This window comes from Pteropus medius, unplaced genomic scaffold, assembly GCF_902729225.1.
Source record: "Pteropus medius unplaced genomic scaffold, Ma_sr-lr_union100, whole genome shotgun sequence".
NCBI lineage: Eukaryota > Metazoa > Chordata > Mammalia > Chiroptera > Pteropodidae > Pteropus > Pteropus medius.
This window is the reverse complement of record NW_024350924.1, coordinates 2,787,902-2,800,754: the sequence shown is the minus strand read 5'-3', so window position 1 is coordinate 2,800,754 and position 12,853 is coordinate 2,787,902. Positions and strand designations below refer to the sequence as shown.

Below are 12,853 nucleotides of genomic sequence, written 5' to 3'. Positions count from 1 at the left end.
GGTTATGTGAGAGAGAAATACATGTCTTTATTCCTTAATGCAAGCAAACACAACAGAATGTAGCAGTGAGCAAGGCAGACATGGTCCCTTTGGGAAGGAGGGTGGAGGGAGGAGTCCCAATAACGGATCCATCCCCACCCCAATTATACCATTGGTTACTTAATGACAGTTGTAATCCATTCTCAGTTCTAAGCCAAGACTCACAGGGAGCTGTCAAAACAATTCCCAGGGGCCCTGACCCACTGCCAGACGGCACGGAAGGTGGCTCTGAAGAAGTGATGTTTTGAGACCAGAAGGGTGAGTAGAAATTAAGTAGGATGGTAGGGAGGGAGGTGGGGAAGAATGTTCTGGCATCAGAACTGGGTAGAGCATGTGTAAAGGCTCTGAGTCAGAAAGGAAAGGGTGAGTTTGAGGGAGGAAAATGCCAGCGTAGGCCTCGTGGGTCAGACTAAGAATTTCAGATATGGTCTCTAAGATACCAGAATTCATGAGATCACCTCAGCAGAGTGACCCAATCAGGTTAGCCTCTGGAAGCTATGTGGGGAGTGCTGGGGGCAAGGAGACCACCAGGAAGATAATGGAGACCCCACCCATAGTGGTGGCTGTGGAGATAGAAATGATTAAGTTTGAGAGATATTTGGGAGGTGATTGATAGGATTGGGGGGGGTAAAGAAAACTTGTTGAGAGAGAGGAGTCACAGATGAAACATCAGTGAGATGATGTCTAGTCTATGAGCAAATTAAAAATGTCATGGCCAAAGGACACCTAGACATGGCCAAGTTCAAAGGCAGCTCAGAGCAGGAGAAAGGGGATTGGAATTGTTCGTGGGTACCTTTGAGCAAGTCACCTTTCACATCTTTACATCTTTATCTCTAATATGGAAACAACCTACTACACAGGATCGCTTTAAGCATAAGGACGATGGCTGCATTCATTCAACCGAAAACATTTAGTGAGCGGCCCCTGTGATATGCAATAAATAAGACTAATAAAGTACATGGTGTGTTAATTAACACACCAAGGAGAACAAATGAAGTAAGGAAGAGAGGTAGAAGGAAAAGATAAATTTTTAGGTAGGATGGTAAAGGTATATATACTCCTGAGCAGGGTAAGCCATGTTCCGTGGAATCTTGGGGAGGGGGGACTTTCCTTTAGAAAAAGAATATTAAAATATCTTATTTTTCAAATGTCCCCAAAATATGTGGCCATATAAATAGAGTTCTAGGGCCGTGGACAGGGCAGGTGTGAGTGAAGGGCCCAGTTTCTCAGTAAGTCCACCTCTGCTCATGAGTAACAGAGCTGTGAGAAAGGGAAGAGTGTGACTGTGGGTGTCACAAAAAGAACCTGTTTTCTGTGACTTAGAGCAAGTCATTCAGTTACTCTGCCCCTCAATTTCCTGATCCGTAAGTGGAAAGAGGAAAACAATATCATGTCCTTATGAGGTTTTTAAGGAGTAAGTAAGGGAATGTAGGTAAAGTTCTTGGATCATAGTAATAAGTGGTGGCTATTATTTTCATTTTTGTTCCTACCCCATGTGGATGGAAGACAGTGGTCTCAGCCTTAGGAAGGAACCAGAAAGAACCAACAGGCCCCGATGATTGGCAGGCCCCATGCTGCCTGTGAGCGCTGGGCTCAGTGGCTCTCGTGTGCTGCAACCTGTGAAAATCACACACCCAGTGAAGACTTAGTTGCCACTATAGACATTAACGTGTGCATAGAATACTGGAGGCTGGGCACACGCTGACATTGTCTTCTTCACACTCCTATTACAACCGTCTTCAGAGGCTTCTCCCTCCTGTGCACGAGGAAGAACTGATTGCCCCAGGTTGCAGAAGAAGAGGCAACAGTCCCAAACCATAAGATCACTGTAGTGAATGTTAAGTTGACATGGCATGTACCATCAGTATTCAAGAATAGTCTCTGGCTGATAAATTTGTCCCGGTGGATGTTTCGGGAGAGAAACTCAAAGGCGAAATGATGCATCTACAGCATGGGAGCTTATTTCTTCAAATACCTAAAATTGTGGTGGATAAAGATTACTCTGTGACCTGTGACCGCCCATTCTAAGACTGTGAGGGTAGCTGCAGGAGCCCACCAGCCAGAGGGAGACGGGAGTCTCAACCTGGTGCCGTGTTAATGTCTTCAGACTCATTATTCCTCAGATCATCAAGCACAGTCCTGACTGCATCGTAATTGTGGTTTCCAACCCAGTGGATTTTCTCACATGTCACCTGGAAACTCAGTGGATCGCCCAAGCACCGTGTGATTGGAAGTGAGTGTAATCTAGAATCTGTTAGATTTTGCTATTTTATGGCTGAAAACTTGGTGTTCATACCAGGAGCTGCCATGGATGGATCTAAGGAGAACATGGCACCTCAAGTGTGGCTGTGCAGAACGGAGCGAACACGGCAGGCATGTCTCACCAGGAACCGAAAATTTGGGAGGAAGTGCATAAGACGGTGTTGGTGGTCGAGAGTACCTATGAAGTCACTGGGCTGAAAGGATACACCAGCGGAGCTACGGGATGACATGTGGCTGATCTCATCAAATCTTCGTTGAAAAATCTATCCAGGATTCACTGAGCGTCAGCGACAGCGAAGGGATTCTATGGCATTGAGAAAGAAGTCTTCTTGAGCCTCCATGGATCCTGGATGCTCAGGGACTAACCAGTGTGACCAGCCAGCAGCTGAGGGCTGAGGAGGTTGCTCAATTCAAGAAAAATACAGACGCCCTATGGGACATCCCGAAGGACCCCCAAAACTCGAAAACCTCTGAGTTCTAGGCTACACAAATTCAAAAACTCCAATGTGACTAATCATGAACCTTTAGTTTTCATCTGTGTGCACAGATCAGTTTGCTCTTATCTTCCTAGGTATATGAATTGGGGCTCACAGAATCAAAGCCCATGCGTGGTTTAATGCTCACAATAGGAGCCCTTGAACAAATAAAATTAACTCTTGTAAAATAATAATAATAATAATAATAATAATAATAATAATAATAATGATAATAATAATAACAATAACAAAAAAAGAGAAAAGAGTGAAGGCTGAGGGTTTGGGCAGACCTGGATTCTGATCCTGCCTCTGCCCCTGCCAGCCTGTGAGCACAGCTAGTGACTTCATGTCTGAGCTGTCACATGGTGGGATGGCCTAACGCCGCTGTACAGTGAGGACACAATGTGCAGGCACGCACAGAGCATGAAGACGCCATTCCTGCCTTTCTTTCTTCTCTTCCCTTCAGACACACGCGCTGGGACCTGGACCAAAGAGGAGCGGAGGCTGTGATGGCCTCGGGCACCCAGGCCCCGGGAGTGTGGCTGCCACAACAAATGCACTCAGGCATGTAACAAAAGGAGCTTGGCCCATGATGGGTGCTGTTGACATTCACTGATCTAAAACAATTAAACCCATAATCAGAGGGTGCTCAGCTGCTGTGGGTGGTTTGCCCACGAGTCATAGTCATCTTCTGGGAGTGTCCATCAGCCGTTAGCCCTCAGAGTTCTGTTGCTAAGAGATTATAAATCAAATGGTGTTTCCAAAAAAATAACCACTACAAAATGTTCCAGGATAGAGCCATAATAACAGCCCAAATGGAACAAATATACTGTTACTGATAACTCCTTATAAAAAGCTGAGGAATGGGGTAATTGGGGGGTAGCCGTGCCATACACATCCTATGTAAGTTACTGGTTTGCCAATGTTTTGAATATAAAACAGACTCAGTGATAAAACTGTAAGGGACATTATATAATGTCTTCATGATTCCAAAAGTTCTTCAATCAACCAAAATGAATTTGTTGGGGGCCTATTATCTGCTTATTCTGTACATATTTACGACCATCTCAGCCACATATAGTTGTAGGCAGTGACTAAGTCTAATGTAGCTGTGACCACCCCTGTTTGGCACAGCGTCTGCGTGCAACAATTGATTAAGTGATTGATTTAACAGAGCCGTTTGCAGCCACCTCCACTATTGCTCTGTTGCTGGGGCAACAGGAACCAGTCAACCAGCAAAAGTTCAGGATAGAGCAAGGTGGAGCTCCCAGCAACAGGGAACTCAGCAAACTAGGCACTTGCAAAGAACTGATTGTCATCCAGCACCTAGAACAGCTCTGCTCCTGAGATTTTCCTGGGAAGATGCAGCCATTCTGCACTGTGTCCTCAACAAATGCTCCTGGGTCACCGCCAGGTGATTGCTACAGGCAGATGGATTAGTGTAGAGTATCCGTCATCTGTTAAGAAAGGAAATCCTGATGTCTGCTGGGCTCTCTCCAGACCTGGGAGCAGAGCAGTGAGATGCCAGCCTGACACTCCCGATCACCCACCTCTACCCCTTCCTCCCCTCTCAACCCACCGCCAGCCCTCTCTGCCTTCCATCCGGTCAGACCCCTGGCTGTAATGACTTCATGGTCTCCAATTTATCTCACTGGGTAGGTAATGGAGGACAGTGTTCTGTCTCATTTTGCTGGTGAGGGAGCCAGGGTCCAGAGAGACAATGTGAAGTGTCAAGGTCGCACAGCCAGTAAGTCAGAAGGCAGACTCGTGCTTCTAGCCCCAAATTCCAGGATCTTCGCTGCTCACCAGACTCCGAGCACCCTGTGATACGTCGTACAGGAAACTGCCGGGTGTTGCAATGGCTCCCAGAGAGGGGTCACTGTTTCCATGGGCCAACCCTGGTGACACTCAGTCACTGTGTGGCATCCAGGAGACCAGGGCAGAGCCACAGACACTCTGCCTTCCTTCCTCCTTCCTCCAAGGGGCAGAAGAAAGGGATCATGAATCAAGCAGATCATTAGGATCCCTGCCTTGGAAGCTTCTACACTCACTACCTGGGTGACTCAGGCAAGTTACTCCATCATCCGCAGTGCTGTTTCCTCTCTAAAAATTAGGGCAAGACTAGTAGCGACCTACTTTATAGGGTTAGAATGCATGAGATTAAACAGGTAAGAAGTGGTTAGCAGGATGTGTGAGAAACACTTTGATAATTGCTAACAGCAGCAGCAGCCACGGTTATAACAATATCGTCATTTTCACCATCGCCTTCAGGACCTGGGGTGCAAGTGGGCAAAGAGACTGGTGGCAATTGGAGTGCCTTGGTAGTCCCCGGTGGTGACTGGTCTGTACCATGATGGCATCTGGTGACAAAGGGACATCTTTCTCAGTGTTCCATATGATAGATCCTTAATTTTTCAAAAGCTGGACTCAAAAGTATGGAGAAGCAACATTGTGGATTTCTTCCCCGTCTAAACACATGTGCTTTTAATTGGCTCTCCTGGGCTGGAATTCCCCGGGGCTTAATCCAGGCTAGCTCCCTCCAGTGCCCAAAGTCCCCCACCCTCACTCATGCTGGGCTCCTGCCCTTGGCCAGGCCTGGGGGGCTCAACAGCCCACTGCTTCTTCCTCATCCTTTATCATTTCCATCCCCTGGAGTGAGACAGAGCCGGGCAGCCCAGGGCCCCTCCCAAGTCTGTCTGAAAGTTGCTCCTCTGGGAATATTAAAACCCTAGCCCAGAAAAGGGTATCTAAAAGAGGGCTGGGGGGAGGGGAAGATGAAGGCCGGTGGGGGGTGTTTGTCATGAATTCGCCCGCCCTGCCATTTGGCATCCGCCCCCAAAGCAGCGGCTCCAGTTATGCTGTGGGGTCAGGATGCTGTTTCTGCCGAGTCATCCTTTCTTGCCCAGAGGGATCCTGGCCCAAAGCCACATTCCTAGCGGAGCGTGAGTGCCACAGAATATGGAAACTTGCTCTCACCAGCCCCCTACATCTCTAGCCCTGCACGCAAGGCTGGTCTCTCAGCAGCCTCTGCCGGCAGCAAACACTCTCCTCCCAGGCTGTGTGTGTCGCCCATGGCTCAGGCCCACCCTAGACACTGAGCTCTGGGAGAGTGAAACAGCCTTGGTGCGCCAGTGCCGGAGGGAAGGGAGGAGAGCCTGGGCCATAGGAGAACTAAGGAACTACTTAAAATTCCTGCCTACCCACTTGGTGGGGCCCTCCTGCCAGTGGGAGTCCAGCAGCCCCATTAGGAAGGAGCCTACTGCCCTGGGACAGCCCTGGGCAGAGACCAAATCTCAAGCCAAGGAGATGAGGTGGTCTAGGAGGCTTCAGCCCTGGGCCCACACGGTCCCCTGCCCAGCAACTGCAGCACCCCCTTATTGTGCAAACGCTCAGTGTCCCAAACACACAAGCTGGCCGTACCTTCTGCAGAGCTGTTTTGGGAACACATTGCAAGCAATGACTGTGTGCCCAAGACAAGGCAGCTGTGGCCCCACCCGGATGGCTCCCCGTCCTTCTCAGGCCCACTCATTGCAGACTACTTGGTGAAAATCTTGGCTATGTGACCTTGAGCAAGTTACTTTATCTCTCTGAGACTCCAGCGCTTCATCTGTAAAAATGTGGGCCAGCTAATTACCACTTCATAGAGATGTTGAGAAAGGTAAATGAGTTAGTGCTATATGTGAAATGTTTAGAACAGTTCCTGGCACAAGGAGCTCAATGTGTGTGTGTGTGTGTGTGTGTGTGTGAGAGAGAGAGAGAGAGAGACCGATGAGGGGGCAGGCCCAAGGTCAGACCACCACCCTGAGCCTTTTATTGTTTGCCAAGGGTTTTACACACCCCTGTGAGGCAGATGAAGGAAAGGGGCTCAGGGAGTCAGACACCACCCAAGGTTGCAGCCCTAGTCCATGTGGGATCTAAGAGCAGAGCCTGGGTCTTCCGACTGCAGGTAGTGCTGTCCCTGCCCCACCTCACAGTGCTGGTCCCCGGGCACCTTCGGCCACCCCAAGGCCATCCCCAGAACCTCAAAGCTCCCCTAAGGCTTAGTACCCAGAGGATGGGGCCTTCCGGCCCTTCAGATTAAGTAGAGTTTGTCTCTCAGATTCAGAAAGGGTCAAGGAAGGCCTCAGGATGGGGGTTGCTGGCCTCAGGATGAGGCGCTGGCCAATCAAGAAGTACTGGCGTGGCACTCAGGATGAGGTGCTGTAACTCAGAGATGAAGTGCTGGCCTCAGGGCGGAGGCTGGCCTCAGGATGGGGGGCGCTGGCCTGGCAGAGCCCTGAGGAGGGCCCCGCAGGAGAAGCCCAGCCCAGGAAACTCTGAGCAACGCCGGCAGACCACAGGGCCCCCAGGCTTCCTGCCCTCTCCACACAGGCTGCCCTGTCAACGTCAACGGGTTTGTGAAACCCAGTCAGATGGGCAGTGGGAACTCGAGGGGCCCCAGGGTTCACGGTCTGTGGTCACCCTGTTCGTTCGCAGTCCAGCAGAAGGTGGCTTTCTAAAGACAGCCGCCCGCACCGTAATTGCATCCAGCTGCTGCAGGAGACAGACACCTGATGGTGGCCCCACTGTTCCAGGGCCCAGGCCTGCAGACCCCAGGCCTCCTCCCTTTAGGCCCATATCCCCCAGGCGCCCACAGATGCAAGGACTCCCTGGACACAGCTGTAGCAGGGGCTCTGTGGTCGAAGGACTTTGGAGTGAGAGATAACATGGGTTATAAGCCAAGTTCATAGCTTTGTGAGCTGTGTGACTTTGGACAAGTTGGTTAACCACTCTGTGCCTCAGTTTCCTCATGTGGAAAATGGTGATTAAAAAAAGTACCTACCTTCTTATAAGGATTAAATAGAATAATGTATATGAGAAGTATGGCACAGTATCTGGCACAGAACAAACGAGCTCTCGATTAATACGAGCTATTGTTTTAGTCAGCACTATGAGTGGCAACAGAAAATTGGGGTGCAATGGTATTGCATTTCTTTGATTTTGCAATTTTAATTAAAACCATTCAGACTCAACCTCCTATAGTTGAAGGAAGTCGATACCTTCCTCTTGAAGCTCCTCGCCCTTTGAATTGCCTGAGAACCCCACATCCTACGTGCTCCAGCGGGAAGGAGGTAGAGGGCCCAACTGCTGCCCCGGAGCCAGGAGAACTGGAACTCTGACCAGTCCCACTGCCTGTTGACACTATTCCCACATAGTCAGAAAGAGGAAGCTGGTCCCGTCCCACCCAGAGCCCCGCAAGGCCACATCCAGGAGTGCGACACCGAGTATGGCCAAAGGCTGCCCTCAGCCCTGCGCCCAGGGCCAGTGCCCACACGTGGCCTTCCCAGTGCTCGTCCCTTTTCCCTCCCCAGGATCCACGCACGCTGGGGTTGGGGCCACTTCTCCTTTCCAGACCCTAAAGCACAAACGGTCCCATTATTCCTCTGTGTCTGAAAGTCCCCAGGAAGCTGCACGCCTTGGCCACCCCCGGCACCCACCCTCGACGGCTCCCCTCGGTGCTGATTCATCTGCCCACAGACCACTGAGGTAACTCACACACAGGACGGAGCAGTGGCCTCACTGGGGTGTCCTGCCATAACGCGACAGCAGGGAGAAAGCAAAGTTGAGGCCAGGGCAGCAGTGGAGCCCTGTTCTCTTCATGTTCCTGGGACACCACATGTGAGCTCTTGGAACAAGGGGTGAGAGGGCTCAGTACCCCCGGCGTCTGGCTCTGGAGCCTGAGCCCCACCGATATGTCCCTATGGCTCAATGAATGCTTGTCGACTGACTGACTGAGAGCGAAAAGACCTATCTGAAGGAGGGCATCGAGCAGAGATGCTGCGTCGCACACAAGAGGGAAAACGAGCAAAGGAAGCCAGGGCAGTGGGGAAGTGACGGGTCTGCCGCGGTTGAGGGGACAGCTTCGTGGTTGCAGAGGAAAGAGGATGCATCTCTAGGGTGGCGTGAGAGCCAGGGGCAGTCAGAGTGTCACCGGGGCTGCTGAAAGACCCAGGAGGCATCTTTGGGAGGAGCCTGGGGATCGCTGGACTCCTCAGGTGCATGGTGGGCGCTGGGGAGCACGATGGCATGACCTAGGGAAGGCAGAAGGGCGATTCAGAAACAACTCTCCAAATCGCGATTCTGCGGTGTGGAGGGACCCCTGGGTGTGGTTCAACAGCAAGCAAACCTCCCTGAACAGTCTCCAGAGCTCGGGCTGCGGGAGAAAGGCCTCCCACCGCCCAGAGGCAGCTCCACCGTTCCCTGTGTCCATCTCAGTGCCTTGTGCTAAGTAAGATGCCAGGGGCCTCTGGGGCTTGAGCAGCCTGAGGCTGACCTGGGCTCCCTTAGGAGCAACCGCAGTGGACCGTTGGGGTCATGGCCATTGGAGCCTGATGACCCGGTTCAAACTCCAGTACTGTCACCTACCAGCTGTGTGACAAAGTACCCTCTCTGAGCCTGCCATCAATATGGACCTTATGAAGCTGTGAGGATTCAGTGGGAGAATGTAAAGCACTCAGCACAGGATCCAGCACGTGGCACAGAGGATAATGGTGGCCTCGTTTGCCATTGTGCTGGTACAGGTGTGCCGAATAACCAGGTAAGCATGACGGAGACCCCCCCTAGCCTCGTGCCTTCCAAGAACCCTCCTCCCGCTGGGTCTCCAGCCTGGGCCTTGGCCAGGGAGCACAGGAGGTTTCTCACCGTGGCAGGGAAATTGCTGGGTTGGGGGTGTGGGCAGCCACAGTGACCGTCTCTCTGCAGGACGGATGCGGCTTTGCTGACAGAGAGTCTGCGGCCTGGACATGCCAGCGGTGCAGGTCTGAGGTCAGCAGTGGGGAGCCGGGCCCACCACGGCCTCGCCGCTCCCGGCAGGGCCCCACCGGGAAAAGGCATCTGCTTTCAATCAACTGCCCCTTGGCCCAGGAGGGGGCGGGGGGCTGAGACCTCCTCCGCAGGCCCAATTCTCACCACGCTGAATGGACACCGGACGCCGAGGGTAAAGAAGGCAGAGGGAAGCTCCAGGGACTCAGGTCGAAGAGAAAAGGACTAGAGATAGAGGTTTATTGTTAGGTCGCTAAAACGAAATCCCTCACTAGCGCCCTCTTCAGGGCTGTGCCTAGTCCAGCGCCATCAGCCCCCCCAGACCTCCCAAGCTGGGCCTTCCTCAGGCCAGGGCCTTCCACTCGTGCCTGGGGGCCCCCACCCTGCCCTGTGCACAGCTGATACCTCAAGAACACCTCCCTGACCCCACGCTGGGTTCCCGTTAAACACCCTTGTAGGGCATGGGTTGGTTTGGACTTATGTATTTCTCTAGCTCCGGCTCTTTGACTGCCCGTGTTCCTTCACGCCCCGAAGGGCTTGCACAAATGGGACCTTGGCTTGTGGTGCCCGTCCCCGCTGTGGGAACCATGATGATGCCCATCAGTCTTTGGCGTAGGCTCAAGGCCACTTTGGCGGTGCAGCATCCTGCTGCCCGTCCCAGGCAGAGCGAGCAGCCCTCTGGGCCACCACGGCCTGAGCACCCACCGCCACCCAAGCCAGCTCCCTGCCCTCTGCATCGCCCCACCGGCTCAGGACCACAGGAATCACATCTTACTCCTCTTTACCCCTGGGACCCACAGTCCTTTCTCCAGGCAGCGTCCTGGGCCTCCCTCAGTATGCTCCTTTGGGGAATGGATTAAACAGAAGGCCTTGATTTCATGGGTGGCAGGGGCGTTTTAAAAATCCCCAAAGCACACTGAACAAATTGAGAAGGCTTAGGTTTGTGGCCTTATCAAGGGCTACATTTTGTCGCATCTACCCCCAATACACACACTGACTGAGCAGCTCCAGGACACACCGTGCCTCAGTCGGGCCAGCTCTAGAAAAACAAGAAAATGGAACAAATGTTATTTTTGGAGACCCTCCTACATACACACACACACACACACACACACACAGGGGCACACCAGCTGTGACCTAATGCCCCATTCACAGATGTAGGACCGGTCTACAGAGCCAGGTCCCGTGTGTCGGGGCCAGGTTTGCCCCTGTGTGCCCTGCTCTGGCTCTGGAGCCTCGTTCTTCACCCCACGTGCTGAGTGTCGTCCGTCACCGGCTATGAGGAAGCAGAAGCTGACATACCCACTGAGTTGCACCGTGCACGGGAGCGCCGTTCAAATCCACTGTCACTGCACATTTGTAGGTTTAGCAAGATAACCTTCCCGCAGACCAGAGCAGACCAGAGTGAACCGTTTGCCGAGTCTCCGCCCGGCCCAGGGTGGGCTGAGGGGGCCGAGGAGATAACATTTAAGGAGAGCAGAGCCGGGCACTGTATCACCTCCTGGCCGTTTTTAAAAGAAAACTCAGGCTCTGCAGGCGAGTCACTGGCCCAGGCACATTTCCAGGACAGAACCCCGGTGGGTGGGCCTGCCCCTGGGCTGTCCCCTCCCAGCCTCGGGTCCACTCACCAGACAGACAGAGAGCAGAGTACGCCCTCCAACCCTGGAAAGCTGGGGGGCACTAGTGGGAAGAGGCAGGGGAACTTCCCCCCCACCTCGGTCTCCTTCCCCAGCCCAGGTGGGGACCCTGGGCTCAGTGCAGGTGTCAGGCTCCCCGGAGCCCACACAAGCCTGGGAACCTGGAGCTCCACGGGTGTCATTCACGGATGTCAACTCAGAGTCCCTCATGGCTTCTTCCAACTCTGCCTCCTGCTGCTCTGCTAGCATAGCCAACACCATTGATCACCTTCACATGCCAGCCCCTAGCAATGTGGCAGTCTCAGAAAAAGTCGAACCAACCAGCTCGGAGGCTTGTCAGTCAGCGGCAAGGCTCTGCCATGTTTCTGGCCTCCTTTCTCCACTCTGCACTCCGTCCCCCCGGAGATCTCAGAGTCACCCTCCCACACACAGCCCAGAACCGAGAGGGACAGTGTCACCCAAGTGAAACCACCTTTAGATTGGGGGGGAGTGCCCAGAGCCTGAATCCGCACCCCCAACCTGGGCCCCCGTCCCGACTCCCCACCCCATCTGTGCCCCTCATTCCCCCTTTGGACACACAGGCCCATGGTTGTGAATAGCACCCCACTTCCCAATCTGGGGCTCTGCCAGCCGCCTCTCGATCTGCCCCGGGGCCTACACCCACCCTCAAGGGGACGGGACGTGGCTCTGGGGAGACGTCCCCAGCGGGGGGGACTCCCCGGTCAGCCTCCTCCTGCCGCTATCCTGCCTTCTTCAGTCCCCAGGAAACACCACCACTGAAGTCCCACTGGCCCTGGCCTGGAGGCAGACTCAGTAAAAATCTATTTAAAATCTACAAAAGTTGTGGTAAAGAATATAACAGCAGAGTAGGGCATATAAAAATTAATAGCATTCTACCCACCCTTTTCCCTTACCCCATCTTATTCCCCAGGGAACCACTCTTAACAATTTCTTGTTTGTTTCTAAGATATATCCTTTATAAGATAAGCATGTTTGGCTGCAAAGTCACTGCATGTGCTTTTTTAAAAAAATTACAAATGGGACTATAACATAACTGCATTGTTTTACAGCTTACTTCTTTTTCACTGAATGTCATATCTTAGTTATCTTTTTTCACGTCAATATCTGTAGATCCACCCATTCTTGGTAATGACCGCAAAGGCAGTTGTAAAAACTTGAGTGACCAGATCCCTTTTTTGATGGACATTTAGGCCGCTTCCAGTTTTAGCCACTGCAAACAGTGCCGAGGTCAACAACTTCATTTGTACATTGCCGGCCGACTAAAATTTGAATATGTGTTCCCAAACTGCCTTCCAAAAACACTGCAACAGTGCATGAGAATAGCCGATTCCTTACGTCTGTAGCAACACTGTGACCGAATTTTTAAATCTTTGTTGGTTTGATGGGTGAAAAATGACATCTCATCAAGAATTTTAAACGCTGTTAAGAGCGAGGCTGAGCAGGTTCCCTGTATTGGTCTGGATTTCTTTTTTCCCCTTTTTCTGCAAATCCCGTGAAATCGGCCTTTGACCATTTTGGGGACGGCTATCCATCTTTCTCCTCATTTACTTGGAGGAGCTCTTTGCGTAGTAAGGAAATAACCATTTAAGGGCCCTTTTGTTATTTCCTCCGCCACGA

General features: G+C 52.2%; 1 pseudogene; it reads left to right on the top strand.

The window, feature by feature from the left end:
* Positions 1-771: 771 nt before the first annotated feature.
* Positions 772-5,224, top strand: LOC120584941 (L-lactate dehydrogenase B chain-like; annotated as a pseudogene).
* The last annotated feature ends 7,629 nt before the right edge of the window (positions 5,225-12,853 follow it).